Here is a 14,642-nt window from a genome sequence, read left to right as displayed (position 1 = left end):
GGAAAAGTAGGGAGTGACGTTAGCAGATATATCAGGAGGAACAAGAGAAAATAGAAGAAGGAGGGAAGAACACAGAAAGTACAATAATAGACCGAGAACAATAGAAGAAAGGGACAGAAAGGAAAGAAAGAGGAGGAGGAAGCACAAACACTAAGGGACCAAAGATTACAGAGACGAAGGAGTAAGGAGAGGAGGAGAATGAAGGTAAGAGGAAGAAAGAATTAGAAGGGATGTGAGAAAGCGAAGTGAAGAAGATGAAGAAATAGAACCGACAAGGAGACAGCAAGGTGTCAATCCCAGTCACATTCGTAAGGAACAAATGAGTCCAAGCACAGAAATACAATGGGACAGGGTAGAAGAGGTTCTTCTTATAAAGGGAGTGACAGCAGCAGTATCTATAGTAGCACTAGAAGAGGAAAGATTTGATGAGGAAAGCATCGGAGAAAGGATCAATAAGGTCTATCAACAGTTAAGGCGAAGTAGTCCGTATGGAACTCGAGGAAATGGTGATCGAACTCCAGTACCTCAATCAAGAAGTGAGGAGGGACACCTGTTCAGGAATGAATGTCAGGCATTGTCTTTGGGTAGGACTGAATTTAGATAAGGGTGAAGGGGCTAATAGTCACACTAGTTGGGGCATAGATATGTCAGATGAGAGTCTGGTTTTGGGGCAGAAGGAGGGAACGCGTGTGCCCTTGAAGGAAGTCTGCAGATGGATAAACAAGTGAGATGGTTGGATTTGGAACAACCTAAAGATAGAATGACAGATAACTCTGAGGGCTCTGATGGTACAGTACACAGATATATCAGATATGGGTGCAATTATGACACGTAAAATGAAGGAAGACGAAGACCCTATTGCTTACATTCAGGATATTCAAGAGAAATGGCCACTTGAAACTCACGAGCTGTGGGAAAAGACAGTGGCATTATTTTATCATATGTTATGCCAAGGGTTGCCTGAGCCACTACAGAGGCAGATGAAAATACAAGTGGGGAAGGAAGCAAAACCATGAGTTGGGATACATTTGACGATAGTGTACCATTGTCGGTTATTAAAAACAAAAAGAAACACGAGAATAGGAAGATCGAGGAAGCCAAGTTAGTTAAAAAAAAGTTTGTAAAAATTTGCCATAGAATGGGTGGTACTGATAAGCAGAGAAGGATTGGGAATGCAGGAAGCAATTGATGCATCGCAGGTGAATAATTCACACCCGATGGACCAAGGTGGATATGGGACTAATAATAGAGTTCCTTCAGTATGTTGGAACTGTGGAATGACGGGGCATATTACGTGCATATGTGAGAGCCATGTGAGTGTACAAAATGGTCAGTTTTCTAGAGGGGGTAGACCTTATCCTCCGCCATACAACACACAGACTAGAGAGGGATTTGCCCAAGATCACACATCTTATCAGAGACAAGCACCACAAGTACAACATGTACAACAGCAGGGACAAGTACAAATGAATCTGCCATAGGGCAGTCGCAACAAGCCCCTATGCCGATACAACAATATACAAACACAGGACAAGTATTGACAACCAGAATAGGAGGTGTCACTGTGGTAGCAGGAAAACCTTTCACAGGGGCAGGGATGAGATTGTATACACAGTAGGACAGCTCACAGGGCAACTTGATGTGTTCAGTACTATCTGTAACACCAGACCCCCAAGAGGAACCAAGGGTCAATGCGACAATAGGATACAAATCCTTTTCTTTTCTTGTAGACACTGGGGCAACTCGTTTGTGTATACAGGAGGGAAAATATCCAATGTCAGGTATTGTCATGAATGCTCAAGGGTTCTCTGGAGCTACAATTTGAGTTCCTTTTACTAATGCATTACCAGTCTCCATAGGAGAATGTGACATGTCTGTTCCCTTGTTATATTCACGACAGACAACGGTTAATAATTTAGGAAGAGATTTAATGACAAAACCTAATATGACGATTTCATTTACTGATCAAGGAATAGTGTGCTCCACTACAGGAATACACTGTTTAAATGTAGGAGAGTTTATACTGGCATTCACAGGACAAGTGGCTCTGCAAGGCGTTCCAGTAGATCCAGAGATTTTTCTATATGGGGTGAGCATTTTACTGATGTGGCTGCCTAGCCTGGAGGGAAAGATTGTGAGAATACCTAATTAGTTTCTATTTAGACTACCACAAATACCTATGGATGAGGAGGGTGGACTGACTATTCCTATAGAATTGGAAACAACCATAGTACGAATGGAAATGGCAATGCTCGAAGGGATAGACGATGAGGCTAGACCATGGAAAACAGTGATAGCTTTTGAGGAGAGGCATAGATTGACTGAAATAACTAATGACGATATGCTCAGGGAAGACCAAATCGATGATGAAGTAGTGTTCTTCATGATTATTACACACTGGATAAGGATAAAGAAAAGGGACGTCCCACAGCGAATGGCGTGAATGCAGCATTCTTGCAGGAGGACCTTGAAAAAGTACAAGTGCCTTATGTACTACAGGCCCTTATGACATTTATTGGAGGGGATTTGGAAGATAAAATAAAGCTGGATAATTTTTACATAGAGCAAAACAGTACCCCATGTCTTGAGAAGCTGATGAATGTCTATTTCAAACTATTTCAGCACTGACGCATCAGGGGATCCTGGTGCCATCAGAATCATTATGTAATACTGCAGTGTATCAAATTGAAATTTTTAAAGGGGAGTCATAGAGATTTATTCAGGATATGAGACCTCTTAACCAGATTGTAGATGCAGAGTCTCCTTTAGTTCCTAATCCGGCTACAATATTATGCAGTATCCCGGTGGAAGCTCGATATTTCACGGTGATCGATTTGAAAAATGTGTTTTTCTTGATCCCGTTGCAAAAGGACACACAAAACTTGACTACATTTACGTTTTGCCAAAAATGACTGAAACATACTACGCTGCCTCAAGGGTACTGTGAGTCCCCATTGATTTTTAATAGAGTCCTAACGATGGATCGAGAAAATCTTGATCTCAAAAGCGCAGTGATACAGTACGTAAGTGACATATTGATTTGCAGAACCAAAAAAGATGAGTTTAGACTGGACTCTATCTGATTAATGTCTATTCTAGCAAACGAGGGATGTAAAGTAGACAAGGAAAAGTTACAATACTGGCAAGAAGAGGTGTTACACATAGATCAGTTGATTTAGCATGAAGTAAAGAAAGTGACACCTGAGAGAGCTCAGACAATTATGAATACCTCAAAACTAAATACAGTGAGTCAGATGCAACAGTTTTTGGGTTTGTGCAACTTTGTTAGAGCCTGGGTGTTTGATTATAGTACATACACAAGGCCACTTCTGCAAGCATTAACGAAAGAACAAGTTGGTAAAACAAAGCTAGAATGGATTGTAGAAATGGAGGAAGGATTTGAGGAGTTGAAAAAAGCAATTTGCACAGCCCCTGTTTTAGGAATTTCCAAATATGCTGAGGAATTGTATTTGTTTTTGCACACAAATGGGACAGTCATGACAGCAGTGCTTACACAAAGAACCACATTAGCGTACAAACCTTTAGCGTATTAGAGTGGGATAATAGAGCCAGTTATGAGAGGATGCTTCCCTTGCCAACAATCTTTGACAGCTGCCGCGTTTGCAATCGAGAAGTCTACAAGTATTGTTATCGGCTGCTCTATGACTCTCTTCGTGGAGCATGCTCTATTTGCCATTTTCGAGAAACCCAAGGGAACATGGACATCCCAAAAAGCTTCAGCTTATGAGGTAATGATTTCTAACCCAGTGATCATAATTGTAAGATGTAAAATAGTGACCCCAGTCACGTTCATAGTTTAACCCATATAAGAAGGTGATTATGTACATGACTGTTCTAATTATGTTGAACTTTATGATGATATTCCCCGTGTGAATGAGAATGCTTTAGGGGGAGGGGAAATTCTCTTTATTGATGACTTTTCAAAAATTAATCAGACGAGTGGGGAAAGGCATTCAGGTGCCTCAGTATTAAGACACAGATTAAATGGAGAATTAGAGGTGTTGGCAAGCGCAAGTCTGCTGTCTCAGTTTTCAGCGCAAGCAGCAGAATTAGTGGCAATTATTGTCACACTTGAGAAACATGAAGGGCAGGAAGTGATGGTGTACAATGACTCTGCCTTTGTGACGTCAACCGTAGGCGCAGGGTTAACATGTTGGAAAAGGAGGGGCTACCTCGGCAAAGACGGCACGCTGGTGCAACATGCGTCCTTATTGGAAATACTCACCAAGGCACTACAACTCCCAGTAGCCATAGCGGTCGTACAATGTGCGGGACATACTAAACAAACAGATTTGACCTCTTTCTGGAATGAAGCCGCAGTATTAGAAGCCAAAAGTGTTGCATATTCACCAGAAATTTCGAATTTTATTCTAGTATTAAAGAAAATGCAGTTACAACTATGTTAGTGCAAGAGGAGTTTAATAAGTGGTCATTAACCCAATTAATAGAGAGTTGAGGAAGCACACAACAGGAAGAACAAGAATTGTGGAAACTAAGGGGGTTTTCTTTATCCCCCACAGAAGCATTATGGTGAAAGGACAGCACTGGAAAGCCAGTGATGCCAGTAACTTTATTAAAAGTCACGCTCAAACAGCTGCATTACCCCATGCATGAAATTAGAGAAAGTCTTCCTGCCAGTACAGCAGAAGACTGGTTCAATCATAATTTATTAGAACACATTGCACTGTTTATGGTGAATTGCGTTGTTTGTCAAAAGTTTACTGCTGGGCATACACTGAGAATGATTAGAGGAGTAATACCTTGACCGAATGGTCTGTTTCAGCATTTACATATCAACTATGTCGATATGCTGCAGACATTTATATATTAGTGGTGGTGTGTCCCTTTTCTAGGTCGATCGAGGCAGGTCCACGTACAAAGCATTATGCCACTTGCATAGTGAATGTTTTAGTGTGCAAATTATTCCCGAGGTGGGGTTTGTGTGAAATGCTAACATCCGATAATGGTCCGCATTTTGTCAATGAGTTATCTGAACAGATAGGGGTTCTATCAAGCATAAAACATACATTTTCTTCTGCTTATCACCCACAAGCAAATGGAATATGTGAGCGACTCATTGGCCTACTCAAAGAAAGGATTGCCAAGATTAAATTGACTTTGAAAAAGGCATGGCTGTATTGCCTACCACTAGCCTTATATGCCCTTCAGACTCAGACAGGATGAGACCACCACTTCACCCCGCACAAACTAGTGACAGTGCTGTAAATGAGAATTCCCCTTACACTTCCGTCTAGGACTAAGAGTGATGCCCACAGCATAGTAAAATCTTTAGGTGATGAGATGCATGATTATTTGATATGTATGACCTCTAGTATTTCTTTCATTTCAGATTAAGCCAAGTGTCAGGGGGGGTCAGTCTAAGAACACGGAAGAAGTAAATTCGGCAACCAATCCAAGTGAACTATTACCACCAGCTAAGTTATATGCTGGGAACCTAGTGCTGATGAACTTTTTTACCAGGAAGTGGAATGAGCCACATTTTCATGGCCCTTTCATTGTCGAAGAAGTACCCCCTTCTGCAATTATTATACAAGGAATAAGAGGTTGGTTACACATAGGCAATGTGAAGATTTATAAAGGAAAGACCTTCCCTCCCAGTGTTGCAGATCCAGAAGCAAAACAAGAATAATTTCCGCGTGTGCAGACACGATCAATGACTAAGAAGAAGGGTGCTAAAGCAACAAGTGATTAACATGTATTTCGTTTGGACTGGAATTCAATACACAATCCTTATAGATATTTTAGCAAGGAGTGCAAAGACTTTCAGAGAATTCAAGGAATTTCAAAATGAACTTTTAGAGATACATTGAAGCAGAGACTAATGCATCAGAGTTATGCCTGAATGTCAGTTCTTGATCAGAAATTGGAAATGAGATCAGTATCCAGATTCATTTTGTGGAGAATATTTGTTTTAAGTGATCAAACATATGGTACCTGCCGATAGTGAAGTTCATCTTCTTGTGCTTGCTGTGTTTGTGTTCATACTCCAGTCTTACCCTCCTATTGTTAGAAGAGACGTTAATATTCACACGTGCTTACAGGATCCTAAAAACGGTCCAGTGATAAGAAGACTCCTTATTGCTAAAATGAACACATTTTACAGTTGCAAATATAAAGAACCCTGATTGTATTAAAAAATGATTAATGAAGAGAATGACATAGGGCCTCATTACGACCCCGGCGCTAAACCATGGTGCTATTAGCACCATGGTCCATGCCGGGTTCCGCCATGGTGAATGGCGGAATTACCGCCCCATTCCAAGGTTGGTGGGGCGGTAATTCCCCATTCACCATGGGCCCTTCCCCATTCCCATTTTTGCCCCATAGGGCTCAATGGGAATGGGGAAGGCGCTAAGTACGGTGCCGCAAATTGCGGCACCGTACTTAGCACCAAGGTCCCTTTGCGGGTCCCTACTTTAACGGCTGGTAAAACCAGCCATTAAGGTCGGGTCCCGCAAAGGGACCTCGTAATTAGGTGCTAATAGGTTAACAGCGCCACAGCCTTTTACGGCGCTGTTAACCCATTAGCGCCTGGGTCGTAATGAGGCCCATAGTTATTGAGAATGAACAAATTCAACAAGCAGTAGGGTGGCCCTGAGAGATGGATGCCAATATTCTTAAATATAATATACATTTGCATGATTGTTCTCGTTTTCTTTCTGGTCCTCATCTTTCACAGTTTCTATCATCTTAGTACTTCCGCTGTAGGAAAAGTCCCTGTGGTTCACCCCACTGTGAAAATGACTAATGACAAAATCTATGATTTCTATAGGTATTTTTGGAGACACAAAAGAGATCCAGATGAATATAGTGAATGGATAAACACTGATCTAGATACCACAGCTCACTTGGGGAATAACATGTGGTACCAACAAATGAAAAAAGTGGGCAAGAAAGCATTTAAGGAGGGTTGCTACGTCTGCTCTCTCATCCCCTATGCCATAAATGCAGTAAGTACTTTCATTGCAAGAGCGGTTCCAGAGCACAATTCAAATTTCCTCAGTCATCTTGCAACATGTACTACTCAAGGACAATTTCAAGGAAGTTGGGTGATCTTGCTATAGAGATCAAAATGGTCTTTTCCATACCAGGATGACTATATCAAGACACTACAAAAGGAAAAGGAGCCTGGATGGAAGAGAAGGATGCTAGTGTATCCCGCTGCAGGACAAGATGAGGTGATCATTGAAGAAATGAAGAGAATGAATTGGCCTGATGTGGCGGAAATAGCCGGATCACCTGGATGTTGGGAATCAACTCAATTACTGATCTATGGATGAGTGAATTCCAAGAAGGGATGGGAAGAATGAATGATGTCCTGTGCAGCTCATCTGCTGAAAACAGATTACGTACAAGAGGTGCAGACGGTGAATGATGGATTTTTAAAGTCATGGGCCAAACACTCCAAACTACTGACATGGGTAGTAGACGAATCAGGCCGACTAGTTGTAGTCCCATTGGTTAATGTGACACTATACTTTCGATGAGACGGAAAGAACCATGTGGGATATAACAAAGAATGAAAATCACAATTGACATTCCTAGGATGGGAGAAGGGACAGCCGTCCTTATGGACTGATATCGAGCTTGTGGATCTAGAGCTTATATGAGGTTGCCCAAGTATTGGGGCGGAGTATGTTCCTTGGTGCTCATCCATGTTGCAGCATTAGTGATTCCTCAAAGTGACCTGGTGAATTCCCAAAGGTGGATACCCATTTGAGAAAAAGAAGATCACTTGAACTGCTCTGCCAGACAAAAAGAGAACATTATTTCTCAGCCAAATCAATAACAGCATATGACTCTATTCCTGAGGAGCACAGGTTGTTCAGCAAGAATGCCACTATACTGACAACTATATTTATGCCTGGGATCCAAACAGTGGCAATCGCCAAGTGGTAACAGATCACTAGGTGGGACATTTTCTAGACAATGAATGCCACCATAAAAGGACTCAACACCATTAAGGTAGAGCTGAGGGCCATTCGACTAATGACCCTCCAGAACCGATATATCCTTGATATGATCACATCGATGGAAGGAGGAGTATGCGTCAAAATCGGGCCTACATGTTGCACATTCATACCTTCTCACGATTAACAAAATGGAACATTGATGGAAGCCATAACGTTGTTAACAGACCTGCATAACAAGATGGAAGACGAGACGGATGACACTGAAGATGACAGATGCTTTGCCTCCCTGTTCTCATGGATCCCGTAGTGGTTGGCAAATATATTAAAGATTCTTGGAATAATATTAGTGCCGGTGATGTTTGGATTCAGTGTAGTCAGGATAGTGATTGCCCAATGCAAGAAAATGGCAAAAAAAGTGGTAGGAATGAAGATCATGATCAATGTGAAACCTGAACCTTAAGCTAAGGTGCTGACTGATGAAGCTGTCGGGAAATCCAGTATCCCAATAATCATAAGAAATATGTGGCATGGTGGGTCTATTGTACCCCGAATGGACAATATGACCTGGAGTGTAGATGAACATGTCAAATCAGCTAGCACCCTGAGGGGTGTGATGACAAAATGGACACCAAAGAAACATTAAAAAATATATATATATCAGGATTTGGAAGCAATTGAAGAAGTGGTCGAGGACTTGACCAGAAGGGGGAATGTAGAGGAGCAGCCACATTGCTCTGCAGGAAACCCTGCCCCCTACCTGCCATATGTTGGAAGCCTGAGATTGTGCCGTGTTTGACTCCAGTAGTTGTGCCAATACTGCAACCTATATTCAAAAGAAGATACCCATTGAGACAACCCTATTGAATGTATGCCCTAAGGGATGACAATTCGAAGGAAGAACTCTGTGAAGGGTTTTATGAAAACATAGCAAAGAAGGAGGCCAGTGCCCTCATAAGAGAGTATGAATGACATCTCAGGATACTGGTTGAAGAGGATGTATGGATCCTAGAGGAACTAATGACGAAGTAAAAAATCAAGAGAACTTTTAAATACGAAAAAGGTTACACGTGCACAAAGTGCTGCAGAGAATTAACAATTCAGTAATTGATCAAACGCTGAAACGCAAGAAGACTAAGTCATCATAGAAGCTGGCCATATGTAGAGAATAGAATGCAGGCGAAGCCAGCATTGTATAGAAGTTAGACATCCATATCATTAATTTTAGCAAGCCAGGACCAATGAAAAGGGATGAGAAAAAAAAACTATTTTTCAGAAAGAATACATTGAATCGTGGAGCTGCAGGGTGAGGCTGTCTGGCCTGAAGTCATGATTAAAGCAGCCAAATATCCATACTGGAAAAGAGCGAACATGAATCATCACTCGTTAACGTGCAATGAAGGGATGCCAAGAGTGCCAAATTTAATTCATTTAAGACATTTAAAAACTGCAAAATTGACAAAATCATGGTCTCCTGCCACGTGAGCCAGGGATGAAAATATAGTTTGAACTCAGAGTCCTAGAACAATGATAATGAGGGCCTCCACTCTTGTGTATTCTCAAAGACAAGGATACTTTGCAAGGCCAAGTTCAAAGACAATCTTCATGGCAGAAGGCATGGCCAATGAGAGATGTTGGGCTAATTGGCTGGGGAGGTAGAGTCAGGCCCACCTCCGTGCACCTGGGTCTGGGCTTACGTGCTGCTATGTGAATCGAATGTTCCAGACATGGTACAAGCATGCCAACCAATTGTAAAGGTCCATACAATGAAAGACCTTATAGTTTGTGAAGCCAATAAAAAACTGTGTATTTGTTTTTGAAGATTACATGTTTTAAAGGTAGGCATGTGTCATCCACCTAACAGTGGACAGCCAATTACAATCCTAGTTGCTACATATAGTACACTTAGATGTTCGCCTTAAGCCTATGCTGATCCCCAATAGGTTTTTCATTATTTGCCCCATAATATGATATCATCTCTGACATATTTTGGACATATAACCTTTGTTTTATGAAAATATCGCTGAGGGACATCGAGCATACCTCCGTTGATGTTTGTTGTAACTCCCTGTTTTAGATGATTGTTAATTAAACAGTACTTTGCCATCTTCCTTGATTGGTTCGGTAATTTGGACTCAGAGTTATTCTATGTGACTAATTCATTGCATGCACATTCCTAAAGGGCCCTAAGATAAAACCCAACAAAGCAAACACTGGTAGTCCAAGGAAACCTGGAAGTAAGAGGAATGCAGTGCAATGGGAGACCATACAGTAGTGCAATGCAAAACAGTGGACTGAACCAATACAATGGTCAGAGGCCGAAGGGCATAGGATGCAAGGGACAGGCAGGGAACAATGCACTGGGCGCAGCTCGGGGGAGCCTAGAGAGGAAGGAGAGGAGGGAAAGGGTATTGGTAGTATGGGAGCAATGCTGAGATGGATGTGGCAGGCCAGGTGCCTTGTCCTGCGAGGGCTTTGCCGCCGAGGGTCCAATCCTCATTCCTTAAAGACTCAGAGGCATGGACGTAGCATTACATGCTACGTATCATTGGGCAGCATCTCCTGCACACCTGGATCGCTCAACACTGTGGCCTTGTCCTGCTAGGGCATTGCCGCTGAGGGTCCAATCCTCGGTTCTTAAAGGTTCAGAGGCTTGGACGTAGCATTGTGTGCTACGTATCATCGGGCTGCATCTCCTGCACACCTGCATTGCTCAACACAGCGGCCTTGTCTTGCGAGGGCTTTGCCGCAGAGGGTCCGATCCTCGTTTCTTAAAGGCTTGGAGTCATGGATGTAGCATTGTGTGCTTCATAGTGTTGGGCAGCGTCTCCTGCACACCTGCGTTGCTCAACACCGTGGCCTTGTCCTGCGAGAGCTTTGCACAGACGATCTGATCCTCGGTTCTTAAAGGCTCGGAGGTGTGGACGTAGTGTTGCGTGCTACCTATCGTTGGGCAACATCAGGCAGCGTCAAAGATGAATTTGTATATTAATATATGTTTTATGCCTTTTACATCTCAATGCTCTGTTTGGATAATTGATGCTATGATGAACTTTTGTATTGTAATTTTTATATTTTGAATGGCATTGATTAGTTTTATGATGTATTGCGTGCTTTTATGACAAATTTGTCGAAAATAACGCATGAAATCAATCAAAGCAGGCCGCATACGGTAGAATACTTCAAGTCAAATATCATGACGTATTCCAAGAGGGGGCAGACATCTGGGACTCACTCAAACATTGCGGCCACGACACCATCCCTGCAGTCCTTTTTGAACGATCCCCTGACACCCATGGGATGCCACTACGGTGCACGTTCTATATTTCATAGTACAGATGCACAACCATGCAGTTTACAGCCTCACTGCTCCTTCCCTCTCATGCATCGAATAACATAGACAGAAAACAAGGTACAACAAATATGTTCTCCACGTCAGTGTTTGCGTTTCACGTTGAGCATCATAAAGAAAACAAGAGGCATTGACATATCTTGTCATTTCTTGATAACCAGGCAATGTTGTGTAGCAGTGGGCAATGCTTTCCCTCAGCCCCACTGTAGAGCGATGCTTCATCAAAAATACGCTCTCCATTTAATCAGTTTTCCCAAACGTTACACATTTTCATGGGTTCACATGGTGGATTTACGGGCTACTCAGTATTGGGCTAATCCGCTCCGTGTATTGAAATTCCTAATTTAAGTCACAATAACCCATTTTTTCTGTGAAACAGCAACCATGCAGACTTGTTGTGTCTGGGAATGGATTGAATAGTGCTAAATGCATATGGCAGCCCGGCTCCCTTGAGACCCAGAAACTAGATTAGCAAAGTGCAGTTTCAGGGGAAAGTACAATTTGAATAGTTCATGTCCCAGCCAGCCCCCTCTCCGTGAATGAGCCGCAATGCTCTTGTGCATGCAGAAATACGTGCCGCATAGATGCAGACATTACAATTTTTTCAATAAAGGTTACTTGAAAGTCACGCTGATGGATAGACTTACTTAAACATGCAGAGTCTGTTGTTTTTCGCATCCTCTTCTAGGCAGCGTCTCGCAGAGACACTGGCGGCCTTCAGTGGAGGGGAAAGGCCCCTTACATCACGATGAACATAGTGTTGGATCCTGTTCTCAGCATCTGGCTAGAGTTATACATTATTCATTTCCTTTGCACGTTTCCATTCTCACAACTATTTCACGTCAGTAACACAGACACACGTGATACGTTTAAAATGCAGAACGACGATCACATCAAAATATTCAAGAATCATAAAATCCTTGAGCCTAATATTAAATATTATTTTATACGGTTATTATGATTCTCATTGTTATTACTATTGTTAACATTATACGAATTATTGTGTTCGTTTATTATTGTTATTTGTATTATTATTATTATTATTATTATTATTATTATTATTATTATTAGTATTATTATTATTATTAGTATTAGTAGTAGTAGTAGTGGTAGTAGTAGTGGTAGTAGTAATAGAACTGATAGTCATTTCATTATCACTGTAGATAAGTGACATTCTGGGACATAATCAGATTTCCCATAGTGTTACACCTTATTCACATCATGGCCTACGACCTTTCTCAAAACATGGGGCCTCATTACAAGTTTGCCGGTCAGGTAACAACGGTACTGGTACCGTACCGGCAAACTATGAGGTCTGCTCGTGGGTGCCTGTCAGTCATAATGAGGCCTATGGCTTTTTCACAACACCTGACCGAGGTAGTCCAGCGACCCGATTGGGTAATGCCCTCATCAAATTGTGATGCTCAACAGTGCCAGGAGGCGAAGTCGGACTCAGCGCAAAGTCCGGAGTCTAAGGCTGCAGCCCTTATCTAGCCATGGAGGCCTGACCGACCGATTATAATGTCACGCACCGCCCTTTGGGCATAACTGCCAGGCCCACACTTGACAAGGCAAAACCTCTGCCTTTATATCAGGACTACCTGTTCTACTTCCCAGGTAAGAGGTGCTCCTGCCACACATTCACCCATTCAAGAGCACCTGGCTACATTCCTCTGGAACCCACTGGTTGCTGCTATATCCCTTACTTACTCTCGGTACCTACACCGTGCATCCAGTAGTTTGCGAGGTACTCTGAGCACTCCCCCTTATGTAGCAAATCCTCCATCACCCTCCCTCCACCATCCACCTTCCTACCTGCCCTGCAGTGCGACGGTGCTCCTGCACTCTTAGCCACGTGTCCATCCACAAACTTTGCATCATCTGCCTCTACTAACGGCCAATACCTAATTGCGACACCCTACAAATGGGACGATTGTCACCCAGCAATCGTGGGGCATGGCAACATGTGACCGGCTTCCCTAGTTAGGCCACACACAAAACCGCCTTCATGCAAAACTGTTGCGCAAGGCACTGCGGTGCTCTGTAATATCGCTGATTGTGTTCTGCATGTGTTTCCCACTGCTGCTTCTCACAGCCCAAATTCTCTGCCCAGCAATGATTTTGTAGTAAGCGCTTCAGCAACTGTAATGCTGATGCTCGTATTCTGTATGATTTGCCCATTGCTGTTCTTCAAAGCCCGAATGCTCTGTGTTGTCATGATTCTGTAGCATGCGCCGCAGCGCACTGTAATGCTGTTGAGTGTACCGTACTTGATTTGCCATTGGTGCAATTCACAGCCCGAATGCTCTGCGTTGTAATGATTCTGTAGCAGGCGCAGCAGTGCTCTCTAATGCTGCTTGTTAGGCAACATTTGTATGCAGTAACCTCTGGGAACAGTACACACAACTATGACTACAGGTGCAAGCAAACCAACCTACACAGTTTTGGTAGCGGGGCTGAGCAGCCAGGCTTATCTCAAGAGTGAATTGTGAGAAGTAATGCTGTTACACAGAGTCAACAATCACAGGTGTTCAAATAAACTCTTACACTCAAGGTTTTTTTTTATAAATATTCATTAATTTATGTATCTGTCAGTTATAAAACATTCATTAGAAGGAGGCAATTATATAATAACACACAAATATACTTCAATACTATTTCAGAATACTTTTCAAGAGGAGTAAAAGGCAAAGATTATCAGAACATGAAAGGTTTCAATTATTCTTAGACAGTGCAAATACTTGGAGTTCACCAGAAGAGTCATTTCAATTCAATAGGCTAGGGCAAAGTCCATGGGCTAAAGTCTTGGATAGGATAAAGCGGTACTGGTAAGTAAACGGTAAAGTCTCTGCACAAGTTCTCAGAAATAGGTTGTAAAAAGAAGAACCATATTTTGGGTCACAAGCTGATTAGGCCTACGAGTTGCAAAAGTTTCAAGCACTTTCACCGCGAGAGGTCAGTCTTGTTTCACAGTACCTTACAATTAAGAAAAAGATGCAGCTGATGACTTCTGCTCCTGGCAGTTCCTTCAGATCTCTCTATTCCTGTGCCTCAGTCGTGGTGACAAGAGGGAGGATGTCAGGGGACTCCTGCACTGCATTCAGACTGGTCAAAAATCTTGCAACTGGCAAACTTCAATTCCAGTGGCAGTAAGTAATGCACACACGCTGGTGTACCTCTCCCTGGTCCTACGGTTTCAGGACATTCAACCAGCTCCAAGATGGGTATCCAGGTGGCTTACTTTGGAGTTGATTGATCCCACCAACTCAAAGGGAGACGTCGTCCTTTGCAGGTCTTCTCTGCCGATGCAAATTTGGCGATTCAGACCTGCAGCAGGG

Source organism: Ambystoma mexicanum, chromosome 5q, assembly GCF_040938575.1.
Source record: "Ambystoma mexicanum isolate Mex_15411 chromosome 5q, UKY_AmexF1_1, whole genome shotgun sequence".
Classification (NCBI taxonomy): domain Eukaryota; kingdom Metazoa; phylum Chordata; class Amphibia; order Caudata; family Ambystomatidae; genus Ambystoma; species Ambystoma mexicanum.
Note: the sequence above shows the minus strand (reverse complement) of the source record.